The sequence below is a fragment of the Lepisosteus oculatus genome, chromosome 5 (genome assembly GCF_040954835.1).
Source record: "Lepisosteus oculatus isolate fLepOcu1 chromosome 5, fLepOcu1.hap2, whole genome shotgun sequence".
NCBI classification, from domain to species: Eukaryota; Metazoa; Chordata; class Actinopteri; order Semionotiformes; family Lepisosteidae; genus Lepisosteus; species Lepisosteus oculatus.
The window spans coordinates 22,624,289-22,643,616 of NC_090700.1; positions in this window are offsets into that span (position 1 = coordinate 22,624,289).

Below are 19,328 nucleotides of genomic sequence, written 5' to 3' on the forward strand. Positions count from 1 at the left end.
AAGTCACAGAGCAGGCAGTAAAACGCAGAGGAAAAGCAAGAAGCTTTTACCTCAAGGCTGCCATGGGAGATGTCTTACCCAGTGAGACACTGATTGACACTGAGGTTGAAAGGTGTTTGATGTCACACGGCAAGCTCAAACGGGTTGAAAAAGAAAAGGGCATGCGACTCAGAGAGGAACCTTTGGTGGATCACCAGAAAGGCAAGGTGTGGAAACAGGTCAAGGCTCCTAAGCCTTCTGTACAGAAGGAAAGGGGGGCCAAGAGGCAGACTGTGCTCACACAGTGCCCACCGAACACAGAAGCCCATGCGGAGATTCCTTCTGTTCCCTCTGGACAAGAAATAAAAATATTTCCTTGTTCCCCGGATATACAGGGAAGTCGTGTCCCGGCTGAGGTCCCAACAGCCTCCATGCCACAGGAGCGGTGCTCCAAGCAGCCGCCTGATCCACCAGGTAAAGCACACACCTTTTACGTCCCTAAAGAGGAGCAGATCTCCCCACCTGGCGATGAGAAGGAGCTTTCCCTGTGCACCCTGGCACCCAAGAGGGTTCAGGAACACCACCCCGCAGTGGTGGAAGGGATCCAGATGGCAGGAGAGCAGGTTGGTGATGTAGCCCTCACCCTTAGCGCTGAGAGGTCCTCTATTAGTGAGGATCTGCTTGAGCAGCTGTCACAGGGCCACCGCCAGGTGCCCCTGGTGCAACATTCACAGGTTAGACAGGAGGTCCAGCTGGACGCTGAGACTACTGCGCTGTGGACACACCTGATCCCAGATGCCGATTCCCTCTGCTGTGACCCAGGGAACCTGCAGTCAGGTAACATTATTTCTCGTAACTACCAGGTAGTGAGTAAGACTGACCTGATTGCTCCTTCCTCAACGGCAGGGTTGCCAACACACCCAGTCCCCCAGAAGGGACAGGGAATGAAAGCCGAGCCGGTTTTCTTACAGCCACCAGCTCAGTCTGTCAGTCTGAGTCTGACCAACAGTGGTTCACCCAGACTGGAGCTGGATGGTCAAGCCACCCGCCTGCCAGTGCAGGACATCGCAAAGAGGGGTGTCAGAACCCCAGCCTGCACTGACATGGGCCTGGTGAGTGATAGTAAGTTCAAAGACAGTGAACTAGCTATCCCAGTGCTGGGGCAGCTCCCTGAACCCCTAGCGAGGGAAGGGGGGAGCGAGCAGGTGTCCTACACCCACGCCCAGCGAACGATTGTAAACATGCCGATAGAGGGATTCCTCAATCAGGAAGTGTGCAGGGTGGAACTGAACAGTGAGAATGGGGTAACAATCCCAGATCACTCAGGTGCTCCAGATGACCACTCAGCCGAGGGTCAGGCATGCTCCACCGCTGCACCGCCCCCTGCAGGGTTCCTAGAGCACAGGCATGAACAAATCGAAAAAGCAGATGCCCTGGAAAAGGAGGAGCAGCATCAGCCGCTGCGTCAGATCTCCCCAGATTTCCAGGAGGTTGGTGCCCAAGATGCCACATGGCATACTGAGGAAGACACCATGTACATGCTGCGCCAGCTTAGAAAGGCAACAGTCACCCAGAAGGAGATGACTGGGATCAGCCACCCGAAAAGACTTTTGGGAGGACTGATTGCTGCCGCCACTGTTGCACGTTTGCTTTTTCTGGTAGGTTTGTGTGCTACTGGCACTCTCACCCTGACTGCCCCAAGAAGGCAGGTGTCAGAGATGCCAGAGGGTAGTGACAGACTGTATCAACAGCAGCAAAAGTTGGAAAGCTTAGGGAAAACCCTACAGGCAATTTCCTATGCAACAGGGTTAAATCTTATTCCCCAACCAGTGGACATGATTGCCGGTGTTATACAGTGGGTTTATGCTTGTGTGCAAAAGGCCAGAATGTTGACACAAGACCTGTTAAGGGAGTTTAGTGCCACTGTAGCCAGTCTAGCCATGGCACAATTCCCAACCCACTTGATTCCACTCTTCTCAGTAGAGGAGTATGTGACATTAACCCCATCGCTCATAGCTCACCCAGAAGGCAATCCAAGATTGAATTCGGTTCCAAATCTTGAGATGGGTATGGCTACCAAAGCTATCCATTGGCTGTGTCTAAACGATTCACCAATGAAGGGTGTAAAGCTACTAATGAGCAGAGGGAGGTTAATGAACCCCATGAAGAGCAGGTGGGAAGTAAATGGCTGGTCAGCACACCACATTTAACTGACACTATGACTTGTGACGGGCATGATACAGCTACCGCAATGCAGCTACCTAATCAAACAGTTTTCCTGTAAGTTCCCGAGGAGGCCATAGTACAGCATGGTAACTTAACACTGTACGGTCTGGAACCAGACGATATAAGACCAAACTTGAGGTCTTGGATGCCTTCAGGTGCCACACTATTGAATTGGATAGAAATCCAAGAAACAGTAAGCCCTGAAGAGGTACAGGTAGTTAGTTTGCTTTAATGGAACAAACCTCCAAACCACCCTAGCAGATACCCAACACAGGTGTTGTGGTTTATCGGGGGGGCTGGGAACAGGAACTGTTGTTATTGAAACACTACTGCCAGGTAGCTGGATCATGACTGACAGTGTACTCTGAATGATGTAGTCTCACATCAAGATGTACTCTGGGTAGCATGAATGAGTCAAAGGTAGCATGTCAAAAGAAAGGAAGTGACTTCTCCCCAAATATCTACTACAGAGGTATCAGATATTGACAGTGAACTTCCTCATGTGTAATTCCTAGACTGAGATAATGTCTCCTACCGAGTTTATACATACTCCAGATGTTATTCATCCTGTTTGTATCCAATGCTGGTTCCGGTATGAATTCTCGAGGAGTAATGTAGACATTTAAGATTAATGTTCTAATGGCAAGGGACATCACTTAACTCTGTTTTGTTTTGAAGGCAACAACGCCTCAGGACCTCGTGACCTTCAAAAAGGGGGGATATGTAGCGGCGAGGCTTAATAATAAGGCAGAATTAAGTGTTTCTGAGCTTCCCAAATGAGGCCTCATTTCTCTGTTCATCTCTGTGGTGCAGCCACAGAGAAACCATTCATGCAAGGTGATTTAAGGTCCAAGGACAGCTCCCAAAGGGGGATGCACTTAGCTAAGCCTGGCTATCATGATCAATGGTCACCCATTGGCGCCTATCTGTCTAGGGAGTGCCAGTTGGACATCTGGACTGCATTACTAAGTGTCAGGACTAAGTGACTCATATCTCACCTTGATCAACCAATCAGGGACTGGTAGGGCCGAGTAACCCACGTGGGACTCTGATGCCCATGGAACTTTCAGCCAATCAATGAGCTGAAGTTCCTCCAGGTAAAAACAGGCAACACAGAGAGCCTGAGTGATTCAACAAGATTCAGATCCAACAATTCTAAAGGGAATTCAAAGGAGAATTCCAGGGCAGGACGGCCCAGGAGCAGAAGGCTCCCAAGGGCAGGACATTTTCGCAGCGCGCCTCCTGACCATCCTGAGACTCAGCCCGGACAACCACGGAACGGCCAGTGTGTCCGAGTGCCAGAACTTTCCTTTGTTCTAAGAGTCTAGAGTGGAGGTTGCCAGAGAGTAACCAGCAGCAGGCCTCGTGAACAGGTCGGAACTGTGGAAAGCTGAATCACTATTCAGAACTAGCTCTTCATCAGGAACGAACCGGTCCTCTTCCTGACTTGCTGGGACCCACAGTCATCTTTTCTCCTGTGCACAAACTTTGCTAGTTAAAGCCAACAGTGAGCATCAGCAGCGCACCGTCGCAAGCCGCACAGCACAGCCTGGCACCGAGCCAGAGAGCGCGGATTGGACAGCAACAGCCTGCAACTGTTCCTTTGTGCCCGCAGGAGATCTGAATCCCCAAAGATTGGATGAGTATTCAACTTCAATGCATTACAGCTCGAGAATTCAATTGTTATCCCAACCAGTTGATATCAACTTAATTCCTAAGAGTTATGTACTTGTTTGAGTATCTAATGTAGAAGTTGTAACCAAGTTCACTTTACGAAACGGTCTTAATGAATGATATACTGAACGTATGTCCTCTTGATGTGTAACTCTTTGTAACTGATTGAATATATATCTTTTGTATTCTGATAACCCTCTCGATAAGATCTGTTAGGTTTATATGCATATTCTATGTATTAATAAATGTATCCTCGTGTATTAGTACCTGTGTGTGTGCGTTGTTTGAGTTATGTCGCATGGTTGGACTCTAAAGCCATCAAAAGAATCAACTTTGTGATTTACTGCTACAATTAAAAATTGTCTCAGTAAATGCCCAAACCCTACAGAACTGGTGCCTTCAGAGAGCCACTATGATTACATATTTGGCGTCCCTGAACCGGTTTTCTCTACATGACTAAAATGTGTATATACTGTACCGTGCTTTATTTGACTAGAATACTTTGTTACTTTAACTGCTTTCACAGGTTCATCAACAGTTAACGTTAAAACGTCATCCAGTGGCACATCAACTGATTAAGTAGCATGACAGCGGAGTCATCTTTCACATCATCGGATTAATCAGAAACCATGGAGTTGAAGAAGAAACATTCAGATAAGAAAGGTAGTTTCAAAAGAGGGAAGCAAAAGAAAAAAAGGCAAATTATAAGTAAGGTGCAGATTAAATATTTACACTCATTCTGTTTGTGTAGTAGCACATTGATCTGATATTTTTAATGTGAGTTTTAAAATAGTTATTTAGTGAAGATGGTACTATTCTTAAATATACATACTGTAGTATGTTGTTTCTGTTTTCATTACACAGTGAAAACTGTCAGCGGTGTTATTAATCTTTATCGGAAAGGCTTTCCATGAATTTAAAAAGTCTTCTTCAATGAGAAGAGCTTTTGAAGAAGTAAGTGTTGATCACAACACCATTTCCTTAACAGCACTTATTGTAGCATTGCTTTCAGCTGTACCTGAAGTATTTCCTGCATTATAAAACATTGATGAGAAAAAGGAAGCACTAGGTGACTGCAAATGATTCTGATTAAAAAAAAACAAATAAAACAAAATGGAAAACATCTTCCATTAGTGTACAAGCTTAATTGAAAGTTGTAGTCGGAACAGCACCAATTGCAGCAAAGAACATGATATTTATTCAATTTAAGGAAGCTGTGTTTTTTTTTACTTATTTTTTAACATTTAATTTGTTGTACATAAAAATAGCTACTGCATTTGTTACAAGAAATCCTGATATTTTTTCCAAATTGTATGTGTATTTCCAGTGACTGGTGAGGCATTTGTTTTGTTTGAAAATATGTTTATAGTAATGCTTTATAAGGGTGCACATAAATATGTATATATAATATGTTTAATAAGTAATTGATCTGCGCGAATTTAACATTCAGTTAATATTCTACAAATAGTTTATTAAGAAACCATTGGTGTAAAATTAGATGAATGTCTTTTTCTGGAAAAAAAAATATTTTGATTAGCATATTAGATATTAATGTGTGTCATTGAGAAGTACAGTTTTTATTTGTTTTTTGTTCTGTTTGGTTTTCGATTTGGTTCAATGGAAATGTTTTTAAATTTGCTGTACTTTTCATACACTACCCATTTAGAAAAACTAATGTTATTTACATTAAAAACAAAAGGATTGCACAAGTGCAAAAACAGTTAACTACAGATAGATACACAATACAGTATGTAGAGCTATGTCAAATGTCAAATATGTCATGTTGTAACTACTGTATGTCGGGTATGTCCTTTTATTGCATGCATTATGTCTCTTTCTACTCCGTAAAGCTGTATATCACATGACATACAGTGAATGTCACATGCTTCATATTGGATGCTATAAACAGTGCCAAATCCAATGTCCAACGTCATGATCTGTTATGTTATTTGCACATGTTCCTAAACACGTTATTTGCACATGTCCTATAAAGCATTATACGAGTGGTTGTAACATGTTGTGTAGCATTTATGAAAGGATTATGAAGTCTTCATGTAGGAGTTACCAACATAATTTTACTATAGTCATGCACATATTATGAGAGCTCAGCCCCTCAGGACCATAGCGCAGGACCATATTCCACAGATTCCTCTATGGAATGAGCTGCTTCTCAAGAACCCGACCAGTTATGGATGCCAATTGGTCAGGTGAAAAAACAGGAAAAGGAAGCTTCCAGAGTCAGTCTGTGGAAGTGGATGGTTGATGCTGATGGTAGAACCCCTGCATTGACTTTTGAACCATTTTTGGAAAGTTTTTGTAAAAAGTCTAAGATGGAGGACTCTTTACTTTTGAAGTTGAAAATAGTATAAGAGACTGAGTTGGAGACGATTGGTATTTGGATGCAAATAAACAGTGTACCTGCTCAGGCATGGCATAGAAGGAACTTGAAGAAGTTTAGTTTAGAAGCTTGATGAAGAGCTTAGGCTATTTTGTTGGCTTGCTTTTGCTGTTTTGAATTGCCTGCACTATACTAAATGAATTGCACTGAAGTGTGTTTTAAATCTTATTGCTGTGTGTTTGGTTTTTGTTGGTCCTGACCCACCTATCTTTTAAGATCCTGTTATAACATAAGTATGTCACAATATCTTTTATGACAGGAAGTAATACAAGTTTCTATCAGAAACTGGTAATTTACTAACAATCCATTTTATACAATTGTTGAAAACACTTTCCCTGCATTTTGTAAGATTTTAAATAGATTAAGAGGAAAAAGGTGAATGGAACCTATTTAAATCACCCATGATATACAAATGACAAATAGAGAAAATACTCCAAAGCACTTCATGTAAGGGGGGGGGGGGGGGCATTTCATCATTAATGAACTGCACCACCCATTATGCTCCACCAGCTCCGCAACACAGCAGATCATGGAGAAATGTGAAAATTGTGTTGCCAAATGAATTTTTAGAAAAAACTACAGTCTGACCAGATCATATAAGCCCAGGATGAAATTCTGGCAGGACACTGGAGTTAAAACCCCTATTTTCTATGGGAGCTTTAATGACTAGGTAGACAAGAGCTCATGTCTCAAAAGAATTACAGTATCTCACAGTAGAAACTGGCCAGCAACTGGTGCCCTAGTTAAACCATGCAGATGGTGCTCCCCCCCACCCCCTCCACTTCTTTTTGGTAGAGTGTTGGGTAAAACATTTCAAAGGATTTTATTAACTAAAGTTTAATTATTCAGTTTGACCATCCATCTGTTGAACCAATGTCTTAGATCAATTAAAAAAAGAGACACAGAATTGTCATAATATAGTTTTACACTCTAGCTGGATAATATTTCAGTCTGCTTTCAAACAAACAAATAATGATTAATTTAAATCAATTTATTGTATTTAGTGTATTTTTTCTTGAAAATCCAAAATCATTCATTTCACTCTCTTCTCTTGTAATACAGTCTTCTAATGTATTAGAAGATCACATGATGAGTGTTGAAAAAGCCCTACAGAAACAGTATCAACAGACATTGTACAGCGTGAACTATTCTTGTATTGCGGTACATAAATATAATTATATCGTTATTAATTTCTTTAGATACGCGATTCCATATTATATCAGCAGAAAAGCTTAAAACTACCACTTTTTATACACATGATTTCAGACTTAAGACTTCGATGCTTAAAATGTTTAGGGAGAAATGGAATACTGGTGTGTATTTTTTCTTTAAAGTACCGAGACCAGCCATATACTGTATGTTTATGTTCCAAAATTAATATCGTTTATGGCCTTCACACGCGTTACAGTAAGCTCCTATTCTTTTTATGCTCAGCTACTAAGATTTCCCTTCAGTGGTAAAATTCCATATAAATATTCAATACTTAAACAGGCACAGTAAATTCATTCAGTATACATATACATACTGTATACAGTACAGTTTGCATACAGTAATATGTTTATGTTCCTAAATCAATCTCCTCTTTTATGAGCATGTGAAAGGCATGGTGAATCGGAGATTCTCAAAAATTACTGTACTTTGCATGATTGGAAACAAATGCGTGATTGCGAAATGCTGTGGTGTTACGTTTACAAAGACGGTCAATGAAAAAAAGAATGTGGACCAGGGCAATACTTTGAGTTTACATCTTGTCCAAGGTCATTCATTATTAATACTATTAGTAATATCTTCGTTAAAGACTTTGATGGCGACAGCTCAAACATGAGAGGTTGAGCTTTATTAGCTCATCCCTGCGGAAATTCTGGATACTATTATTTTACTTGCGGTACCACGAGGTATTATGCGAGAATTTAGGGTAACTCTTGTTAGGCTGCGTCAAGCACACTGCAAAATAATGTGGTATCACCAGCTTGTTTTAAATGGCTGCATCTGTACCTATTTGGTTGGAGGCAGTAAATACACAAGATTATATTCAATGTTATTCCAGTAGAAGGTGCTTTTTCTGAAAACTCCTTCTTATTAAAATGACTAGGACACTATGGTCTAAGAAACATGGCTGGCTCACCCATATATTGTGAACCTACTGTAGATAACCCTAGAATGCCAAATTTGAGGAATAAAATTAAATTAAATAGTGTGAAAAAGTAAAGACTTTAAAAATACAAATAAAGTACTGATGATGTCACCTCTTCAATTCATGTGTCTTTACGAAGTGAATGTGTATTACAATTTAGTTCTAAACATACAGTACATGAATATTTAATATGTCAAACATGCTTTTTCAACACTCATCATGCGACCTTGCCAGTGGCGCTTTGGGCTAGGTTCCTGACTTATACATCATACGTTGGGTGTTCAAATCCAGCTGGAACCGTAACTTTTTTTTAACAAACATTTCTTTGAAAAAATAAAACAGGGTTAGTGTTAGGGTTACTGTCAAACTTTAAATCAACAATTGATTTAAGGACGATCTGTCAAAGTGCAATGAAATACGATATTGTTGTTGTTGTTATTGTTGTTTTTATCCTGTAAAGCGTTTTGAGAAGCCACCTTTAAAGGTGCTATATAAAAGCACTGATTCTTATGGAATGTGTTTTCTTTTTTATTTTTTTCAGCATGGAATAAACATATTACTTGATTCTTATGGATGCCCGGTTCCGCTGGGGATAAAAAAAAACAAACCCATGGAATCGCGTATCTAAGGAAATAGAAGTATACCCTTATTCATGCACACACAGCGGCATGTTACATTATTAATTTGGGTGTTTCCTCTTGCCAGAAAGCTCTAAATTGCATTTTGAGTGTGGTTTTTTACTTTTTTTAAATTACAACCCATAAATAAAGCTTATACTGTTTATACTTTTAATTATTTTAAACTGTTTTACAGCAGCACAATGCCCAATGCACAATTAAGGAGCCGGGCGCAATAAGTGATAAAAGCCATTTGGCTGCAACGAATGTGAATTCTGTCGGGCATTGCCAGATTGTGAAAAAATAAAAGTATTTAAATCAGGATGGGGGTTAAGGGAGTTGTCTCTATGACACTCTCCCTTATAAATAAAACAAAAACTAAAAATAAGATACAATCTACAGACATTCACAACATAGACAAATCTTAAAACATTAACATATATTGTTAAATTATTACTTTAAATATATACTTTAAGTTACTGAAACAGCCAGTTAATAAAATCGTTGCAATTTTGTTCTTGTTTGGAGGTGGGGATATTCTGACAACAATTGATTTAAAGACAATCTGTCAAAGTGCAATGCACTCTGCTCTTGGCTGCTGGCAAGGGTGCAAACCTGTAGAAGCAGCACCTGTATGGAGACTTTTCGGCAGCAGCGGGAGCAGTACGACGCGTTACAGGGGAGGATTGGGAGGTTAGAGACACTCCTGAAGATGCAGAAGCCGGAGACAGTGTCTTGAGCAGCTGGTACCCAATGAGTGCCTCCCCCCACCGCGCAGGTTGCAATGCCTGGTGGAAGCTCTGCCCCCCACAGAGCACACACCGCCTCAGGACACTCCATCCCAGCTGCTCTGCTCACCACCGCCCAGGACCTGGCTGACGCTGTCTCTGCCGTCTATCACCCCTCAGGAAGCACCGTTTACACAGCGGAATTCACAGACGCCAGAGGAACGAACAGTTCTCCCAGATATCCAACTGTTGCCCATCACTCAAGAAAAGGAGGAGGGGGGGGTAGTACTTGCAGTGCATCGGTATAGATGGGAAAGCCAGAGCCGACCGCTACGCAGCCTCCTGTTTGGGGTGCTTATCATTCTCAGTGCATAACAAGGAAGATTCATAAACATAAACATAATCTCATGGTTAAATAGTCAAGTCTAGCCATGTGTGAGTCTAGTCTCACAGAGCTTCAACAACAGATGACAACTTGTGAGTTCGATTAAGAATGAATAAAAGCATTTAATTAATAACGCGTTTGTGTTTGTCTGGGTGCTGACAAAGTAAAAACCAATTACTTTTTGACAATGAAGAACTGTGTGTGTGTCTCTCTCTTTGCTGGCATTTGTAATCGTTTCTATTTTTAAAAACATTTTAGCAAAGTAATGTACCATAAAACTACTGTAAGACATATTTGGGTTAACATCTTCAGTGTTCAGTGTGTGGTAATTTGTTTGGTGCGAGTGAAGTTTTATTTAATCTCTGACCCAGGGAAAGGTGTGGTGTGGACGGCTGAGGAGAGAATGTAGGCTCGCACTGTGTCCGTTATTCTTGATTCTTTTTTTCTTTTTCTGGTTTGGTCGGATAGTTTTTGTTTTTGTTTTATCAATAACGTTTGATAATCGTCCAGTGAAAGCTCTGTTGTCCTTCATATGAATGCCTGAAACATTTTACCGAACACAGGATTTTACAGTATTTTTTCTTTAAAATACCAATAACAGCAACATACAGTTTACATAATATGTTGATGTTCCAAAATTAATATAGTTTATGACCTTTATGACCTTCTTTATGCTCTTTGTTAATGTCTAAGCCAGAACACATCATTATATCTCATTTTTTATTTCTTTTTTTTTATAAATAAAAATCGTTTGTCCAGCCTAACAGTATTGTTGTTATTGTTTTTATCCTGTAAAGCGCTTTGAGGAGCCACCTTTAAAGGTGCTATATACAATAAAGTTCATTACTACTATTGTTAATTTGCTGGACAGAGAGGTGAACATTATTATGCAGAAGACAAAGATAGCGATTTACGTTGCATTGTGCATTGTGCTTCTGTAAGACAGTTTAAAATAATTAAAAGTCTAAACAGTATCAGCTTTTTTTATGGGTTGTAATTTTAAAAATGTCAAAAACCGCACTCAAAATGCAATTTAGAGCTTTCTGGCAGGAGAAGACACCCAAATTAATAATGTAACATGCCACTGTTTGTGCATGAATAAGGGTATACTGCTATTTCCTTAGATACGCGATTCCATGGGTTTATTTTTTTGAATCCCCAGTGGAACCGGGCATCTATAAGAATCAAGTAATATGTTTATTCCATGCTGTAAAAAAGAAGAAAGAAAACACATTCCATAAGAATCAGCACTTTTATATAGCACCTTTAAAGGTGGCTTCTCAAAACGCTTTACAGGATAAAAACAACAATAACAACAACAACAATATTGTATTTCATTGCACTTTGACAGATCGTCCTTAAATCAATTGTTGATTTAAAGTTTGACAGTAACCCTAACACTAACCCTATTTTATTTTTTCAAAGAAATGTTTGTTAAATAGGAGACTCATGGCTACGGCTGGATTCGAACACCCCACTTGTGATTTATAAGTCGGGAACCTAGTCCACAGTGCCACTGGCAAGGTCACATGATGAGTGTTGAAATAGCCCTACAGAAACAGTATCAACAAACATTGTACAGCGTGTACTATTCTTGTGTTGCGGTACATGAATATAATTATATAGTTATTAATTTCTTTAGATACGTGATTCCAATATTATATTCCCTTTGAATCAAATTATAAAAGTATGCTTGTTGACTCCGGTATCACATTAGTTAAGGACTTCAATTGCTTAAAATGTTTAGGGAGAAATGGAATACTGGTGTGTATTTTTTCTTTAAAGTACCCAGACCAGCCATATACTGTAACTTTATGTTCCAAAATTAATATAGTTTATGGCCTTCACACACGTTGCAGTATGCTCCTATTCTTTTTATGCTCAGCTACTAAGATTTCCCTTCAGTGGTAAAATTCCATATAAATATTCAATACTTAAACGGGCACAGAAAAGACACTTAAATCTTTCTACGATCGACCAATGCACCACGAGTGCCCCTGTCGGTCAACCAATCATGTACCACGGTATTTTGCGTCAAGGCCGTAGCCAATTACCAGCGGTAATGTGTTTGAATAGCTGCAACTATATGTCTGAGAGTACACAGTTATTTTGCACAAAAGGGTAAGATTTAGGAAAAACCCAAAGAAAAGATCCTTACTATTTAATTACTCACTATTTGGATGAGGGAAAGAGTTTTGAGATTATCGTTATGGTGTCTCCATGTTATAAACTGTAATGCTCTCACTTTCTAGTCATTTTGCTTGATTTTCCTCTTTCAATCCACTTATCCCCTATCTGCTACCATTTTTCCTGTATTTTAGGTATGCATTACTTATTAGCTAGTAATAGGTCAATATCACTACAAACTGAAACTTGGTACAATTTTTCTCCAGTACATTTCCAAGACAACCTAATGGAGGTACTGAAAATTGTTTTCAGAACCTTCCCTGGCCTTAATTCTGAGAAGTTAACAGCAAAATTAATCAAAACAGAGCAATCAACGAATGCATTCTTAATGGATTGAAAAACAGTGTAAAGTGTGATTCTCTAATTAACCTATGCATGATAGTTCAAATATATTTTTTTGTTTTTCTTTGGGGAAGGAACAAAGGAATTTTCAAGTTGGTGAACAATCCTGTAGGATTATAACTTGCAAAATGAAATGTAAGGTGAGATTGTACGATCCTTGCTTAGAGAACAAGTGCCGTCCATTGACACCCTGTGGTCGTTCAGCCATGGTATTTCTTGTTGCATGTCTGTCTGTAGCTTGGCAAGCGTGACTGGCAAGTATTCAGTACAGGAACACTTCGTATTTCTGAGGACAAGGGCTGGAAATGCATATCTGTATATCTAAATTCTGTAACGACAGCACAATTTATTAGTGGAGCACTTAAAAGGTGAAATTAACATCATACATATGCTGAAACTAATCTTTCCAAATATTGGATATTGGTGACTTGCCCCGTGAAAAATAGTTATTAAATATTTTTTTTTAAGAATTAAGTAAGACAGTACTGAAAGTAAAACATACACAACACAACACATATCTGTTTTAAACAACAAATTAAAGATGGCATACATATAGATTTTATATTTTACATTTTTATGCAAGATGTTTCAAATACCTTTTCCTTAAATACATATCTATTTTATATTATTATTACACTCCAGAATATTACTTATACATTTGTTAATATTAGTACTATTTTAAATACACCTAGTTTGTACATTGTGTGGTCTCTATGCTGAATATGCCAAGAAGATTTAAAATGCCAATTTAAAATGGCAAAATGGCCAAAATAGAAATAATGTTGACTGTGCTGTTAAGGAAAAAATAAAAATGAATACAGATGTGTTATTTCTTGATTCTTTCCATGAATATATTTAAGAATAAAATCCTAAAACTTGTCATTATACCTGATAGAAGAGCATTCAAGTACTTGAATATCCAAATACTACATGTCAAGGTACTATGAAACTGAATGGTTTAAATGGTTGTCTAGGGACACCTGTCTTCATATGATAAATATATTATTATGAGGGCAAACTATATTAACAGCAATAACTTCCCTGTAATATGATCATTAGAGGAATGCAGAATGACAACACATCAGTATTAATTGGTGATAGATGTTGTCTGTTATGTCACATTAAAGTCATCAGTCATATATCATTAATTTGTGCATACCTGAACTGACTTAATGAAGCAATTATATGTTTTACTGTGCTAAGTTTCCCAATATAAATTCCTGTAAATTGACAGTGTACTTAAAAAATTAGCAGCAGTTAAATGTTTATTACAATTATAAATGTGTGTGTTTTGTAAAGACCTACGCTAATGTGTTTTTTTTCTGTACAGTATTTTGTATTTTATATCAAGTGTGGAGCTATTAAATGTTTAGTTTCATATCTGCAAAAACGAATGCTTCCTGCACTGCAAGGAGAAAGAGCAGACATGTTTCTCCCAACAGTGCAGTCTTCAAGCCATTCATACCTCAACACGCTGTCAGTTCCACAGTGCCTGACAGGTGCAAGGGCATATCTTTCACTGATGCTACTGCAAACCTGTTGGCATCTAGAAAATCATAGGAACCACTGTGTTGCCAAGAGCAGTGTTGCAGGGGAGCTGGAGCCTATCCCAAAAGGCAACGTGTGCAAGGCATGGCAAGGCCATCTTTGGCAGATCTCAGGCATTTAGACACCACCTATTGGGAAGTCCCAAACAGAGTGCATTTTTTTCATGACACAGGCTCAAGCCTGTAATGTGTGGATCGTAGAACAACCTAAGCAGCCCTCAAATAATGTGATTGTGTTTCTCAAGAGTCCAGAATGTGATGTTGCACTGGAGTTTCTGACTTTATACAATGTTGTGAATCAAAGCAATTAACAATAAAGAGACTAGAGCTGCAAAGCCCATGAAGTACTGCAGGAGACAGAGAGTTAATTTGAACTGTGGTAAAAATGTATTCATCAATAAATTGAAAACATTGAAGGGAAACTGTGAGACCCAGAAAGACAGCAGAAGCAAGCTTTCCTGGATATCAAAACATTGGACAAAGAAGGTGAAAGGTCAGAAGGTCATTTTTCAAAATGTCAAGAGATGTGTTGTTCAAGGTAATTAAGTCTTGAAAAGACAAACAGCGCACCCAAAAATGCTGATGTGCTTTCCAGTAAAAATCAGTAATGACAACACTTCTTGTATCTTGGGCAGAATTGATTCTAACACATCAATTTTATTTTTTAAAATGATTTTCTCATTGCCTTGGGTTCGTCAACCACATTAAACTATGCAATCTTGTGTAGGTTATTGGGAAGAGAAACCAATACAGGATATACTGTATTTATATGAATCCCTTTCTCCACAATATTATATTTTGGAAGAGGTAAAGTACAGTATATTGACAACATTTTTTATTGGTGGAGGAACTATAATTGTTTCATAATTATTTAAATTCTTGAGAATTGGATAATTTGGAGAGAATACATTTTGTGGATTTATGGATTATTAAAGTCTAAAATGCCAGATTACAATATTTTATTAAGTGCTAATAGTTTTTATCTTTTACAATTAAAAAACAATGTATCATACAGTCAATTATGCAGAGTGAAAAGAATCAATTTTAAAGTGGAATCTGACTTAATTATAAATTAATGAAAGATTTTTATGTAATGGAATAAAAGGGCACTAATATTCAAAACGAAGATGAAAATTTTCAGAAATAGAGAAAAGCTTTTACAACTCATTTACAGATGCAGCCATTCAAAACGCGTGAGGTACACCACGGTACCATGTAGTGGGCGTGTCGCATCCTAACGCGGCATGACACAGTATCACGCGTCATATGACGTCATATCGGAAAGTATCCAGAATCACCTTGTAAAACCGCCAGGAGGATCCAATAAAGCTTAACCTCTCATGTGCATTTGCATTACATATGCATTTGATCTTTTAAATTTAAACTGTGTATTACAGCATGTTAATCATCAGTCATTAAAAAGTTGGTATATTTTATGAAAGCATTATTCCTCAGTTGGGCGAAAGTGCACAACCTACCTTTATCATAAATATTTTAATTATGCAGGAATATTTTATGCATCAAAGCCTTTACCGAAGATATTACTAATAGGATTAATAATGAATGACCTTGGACAAGCATTACGCTTTTCCACATTATTTGTAACCGTCATTTTAAATGAAAAGACTATTTTTTCATCGACAAAAAGTAACACCACAGCATTTCGTTGATCTAACTAACAAGGACGGGACATTAGCTAGCCAATAGGATAAAGGAATAAATTACTTTTTTTGTTTATTCCTAAGCACATTTATTTGAACATTTCCATCGATTGTACAAGCACTGAAAACAGTCCAATCCCTAGTTCGTCGGGCATTTTCTTTTAGTATAACAGACATAAAAATTCCCTTGCTTTTAACAGAGTGTTTCATAATTTCTAACAACAAAAATTATTTAAACTGTGACACTTATCATTCAACCAGATCTCAAAACATCACAAGGATCCTCAAGAGCACAACAAAGACTGTATTAAAAGATACTTGTATCAGATACATTAGAATCCAAGCTTTTTTATCTACGCATTATCTACGCTAAGAATTAGTCTTTAAAATTTATCACACAGTAAAAAGTCAATTTCAGTGGTGTCCATATACCAGAGATTATGATACCGCTTCAGAACTGTGTCAGCTAGTCAGATTCCAGGACAGGAATTATCTGTTTTATAATCGAGAATATGTAATCACGTATCTAAAGAAATTAATAATGATATTAATTTAAGGATCTAAATATCTAAATATATGTATATATATAGCCGGTAGTATTACTGTATTTCATTGTCTTTGTAAACACTTTTTGTTAGCACCCGAATCGCAGGTGGATTCTATTTTTTGGTCTGTTATGGTCTGTAGCTCAAATCCTGCTTAAATAAAAATTAGACACAAGAGAGTATTATTGGACAATGTTGTGAGGCTCTAGCGGAATTTCTTTGTAAACTGAAGTTATAGAGGAGACAGGTTGTGTATCGCTTCTTTTGATGCTTGTAAAAAAAACATTCCAATGTTAATGCGACACGGAAGATGATGTGGTGTATTGGTCGTTAGTGAAAAGATTTTATCATTTAATCTCTTTACTGTGCACATTTTAATCCACTTAATATTGAATATTTATATGGAATTTTACCACTAAAGGGAAATTTTAGTAGTTAAGCATAAAACGCAGAGGAGCATAACAAAGATCATAAAGGTCATAAACGATATTAATTTAGGAATATCAACATATTATGTAAACTATATGTTGTTGTTATTGGTATTTTATAGAAAAAATGCACACCAATACTCAATTTCCCCTACAGTATATTTACATTTTTTATATTTCAAAATAACAAGTTCGTACTGTACTGTATGTACAGCACACAGCGGTACCGCAGGTTGAACTGTAGGGCGCAAATCCACCCGAACCCAAAGCCCAACATATTAATGTGCATTCCCCTGGTGCTGCTCGGTTTTCGTCACTTTCTGCGGGAGTGCTGGCTGTGAGCATCTCCATGTTCAAGTAAACACTGCTCTGTGTGCAAATGCAAATGTATTTAAAAAAAGTTTTTTTTTAAAAAAAAGCCACCTTTAAAGGCGCTATATAAAATAAAGTTTATTATTATTAATATTGATGATATTTTTCCTCGCAGGACTTGTAAAATTGTTGTTGTTATTGTTGTTATCCCGTAAAGCGCTTTGAGAAGCATACTGTCCAGCACATTGTTTTTCATTGCACTTTGACAGATCGTCTTATAATCACTTTTTGTTAGAATACCCCCCAAGACGATATTCCCCCCAAGAGGATATAGAGGATATCCCCCAAGAGGTATCCAGGTAACAGTGAAACGGGCGTACAGTCTGGGGAGATTGCCCGTTTTCCATGTAAATAGTTCCAATAAATTGTATATGGCCAATAAAGTGATCTTATCTTATCCTACAAGAGACACCCCAGCAGTGCTCAGCTGCTGATTGTGGAGGCTCCAACCCTGTAACCTTCCCAATACACTTAAAGGTACCATGCTAAATAAATATCACATCACACCAAACATATAACAGAAAACATACATACAAAATATAGTCCCCCACATTTTCTAAAATATATTTTCCTTAAAAATAATTACATTTTTAGTTTTGTGTAATTGCTTTTTAAACACGTATGTCACTGTAGGGATGGGGAAACCAGCTCACCCCCAGTCCCAAAGAGGGCACTTTGGAAACAGGCCAGTGGCCATTTTGTGTCTTTTTCCCCAGAGTTCCCCTGCCACCAATTGCAGACCGTAAGATGGGTCCCATCACAATAATATTATATAATATCCAGTATTAAATATAACAAGTGCTGAGAAAATATGATATAATAAATATATACAGATGCAGCCATTCAAAGTGCGCGGCACACATGTACCGTGGGTAATTGGCTTGCGCAATACCGTGGTACGTGATTGGTTGACCGACAGGGGCACTCGTGGTGCGTTGGTCGGTCTTAGAAAGATTTAAATGTCTTTACTGTGCCCATTTTAGTATTGAATATTTATATGGAATTTTGCCACTGAAGGGAAATCTTAGTAGCTGAGCATAAAAAGAATAGGAGCATACTGTACCGGGACCAGGCATGATGTCTTCCAGAGCACAGTGACTTTCTCCAAGCGCAGGCTCAGGTTGAACCGTCGCTGGAGTGCTCAGCTCAGCTGATCAGAACAAGCCCTCAGAACTCTGGGACAGATGTCGTCTGGTTCTGTGGCATTACCCTGGTGCAGCCTCTTCAGGTCCCTCTTCACCTGGTCAGCCGTGATGGTCAGCCTGGCCTGGGGGATAGTGCTCATAGTGCTTTCAGTGCTGCAGTTGTTAATGGCGGAGGTGTTGGAGAGTGGCAGCTGTGGGAGATGGGGGGCTGGTGAGTAGCTGTCAGGGGTTGTAGCTGTAGGCGGCCATGATTGTGGGGGGATGGAGGAGGTGTTGGGCAGTCGCAGCTGTGAAGGGTTAGGGAGCGTGTGGCTGTGGGGGGATGGGTGTCGAGCCACAGAGGACCCTGAATCAAACCTGTTAAAAAACTGGTTCAACTCGTTGGCCATCTCCAGGTTCCCCTCCATTGCACCCCCAGCCTGTTTGAAGCCAGTGATCTACAGTAGGTACTGAATGAGGATGAGGATTTTGAAGTTGACTCGATACCTGATAGGAACAGGATGTGCATTTATTAATTCTAGAAAAAAAGCCTTTCTTGATTTCTCTAGTTCCTAGTTTCTCTAGTTCCCTTTAAAATAAACTATTATTCCACAATGCAGAGGATTACATGGACAGTATTTACATATGATATTTGTGATTTAAAGAAATTAACACAAGCAGCTTTTGGGGATTTAAGTGTTGGCTGAGTTATTGCAGGATAAAAGACTAGAGATGTTGGTAAGAAAAAGATAATTTTGGGAAAGTTGAGGAATACACTGATAACAAGAACACTTCCTAATGGGGTTATGCATACTTTTGATGAAGATGATGAAGTTGTATTTTAGATTTTGTGTAGTTGCTAGCATTGAACTGTGTGTTGGATGCACATGAATTGAAGGAATGGACTAACATAGCTGACTCTGATCCACAGAGCAAGCATATTAAGATGTTTATAATTAGAGGCAATTTGTTTAAATAACT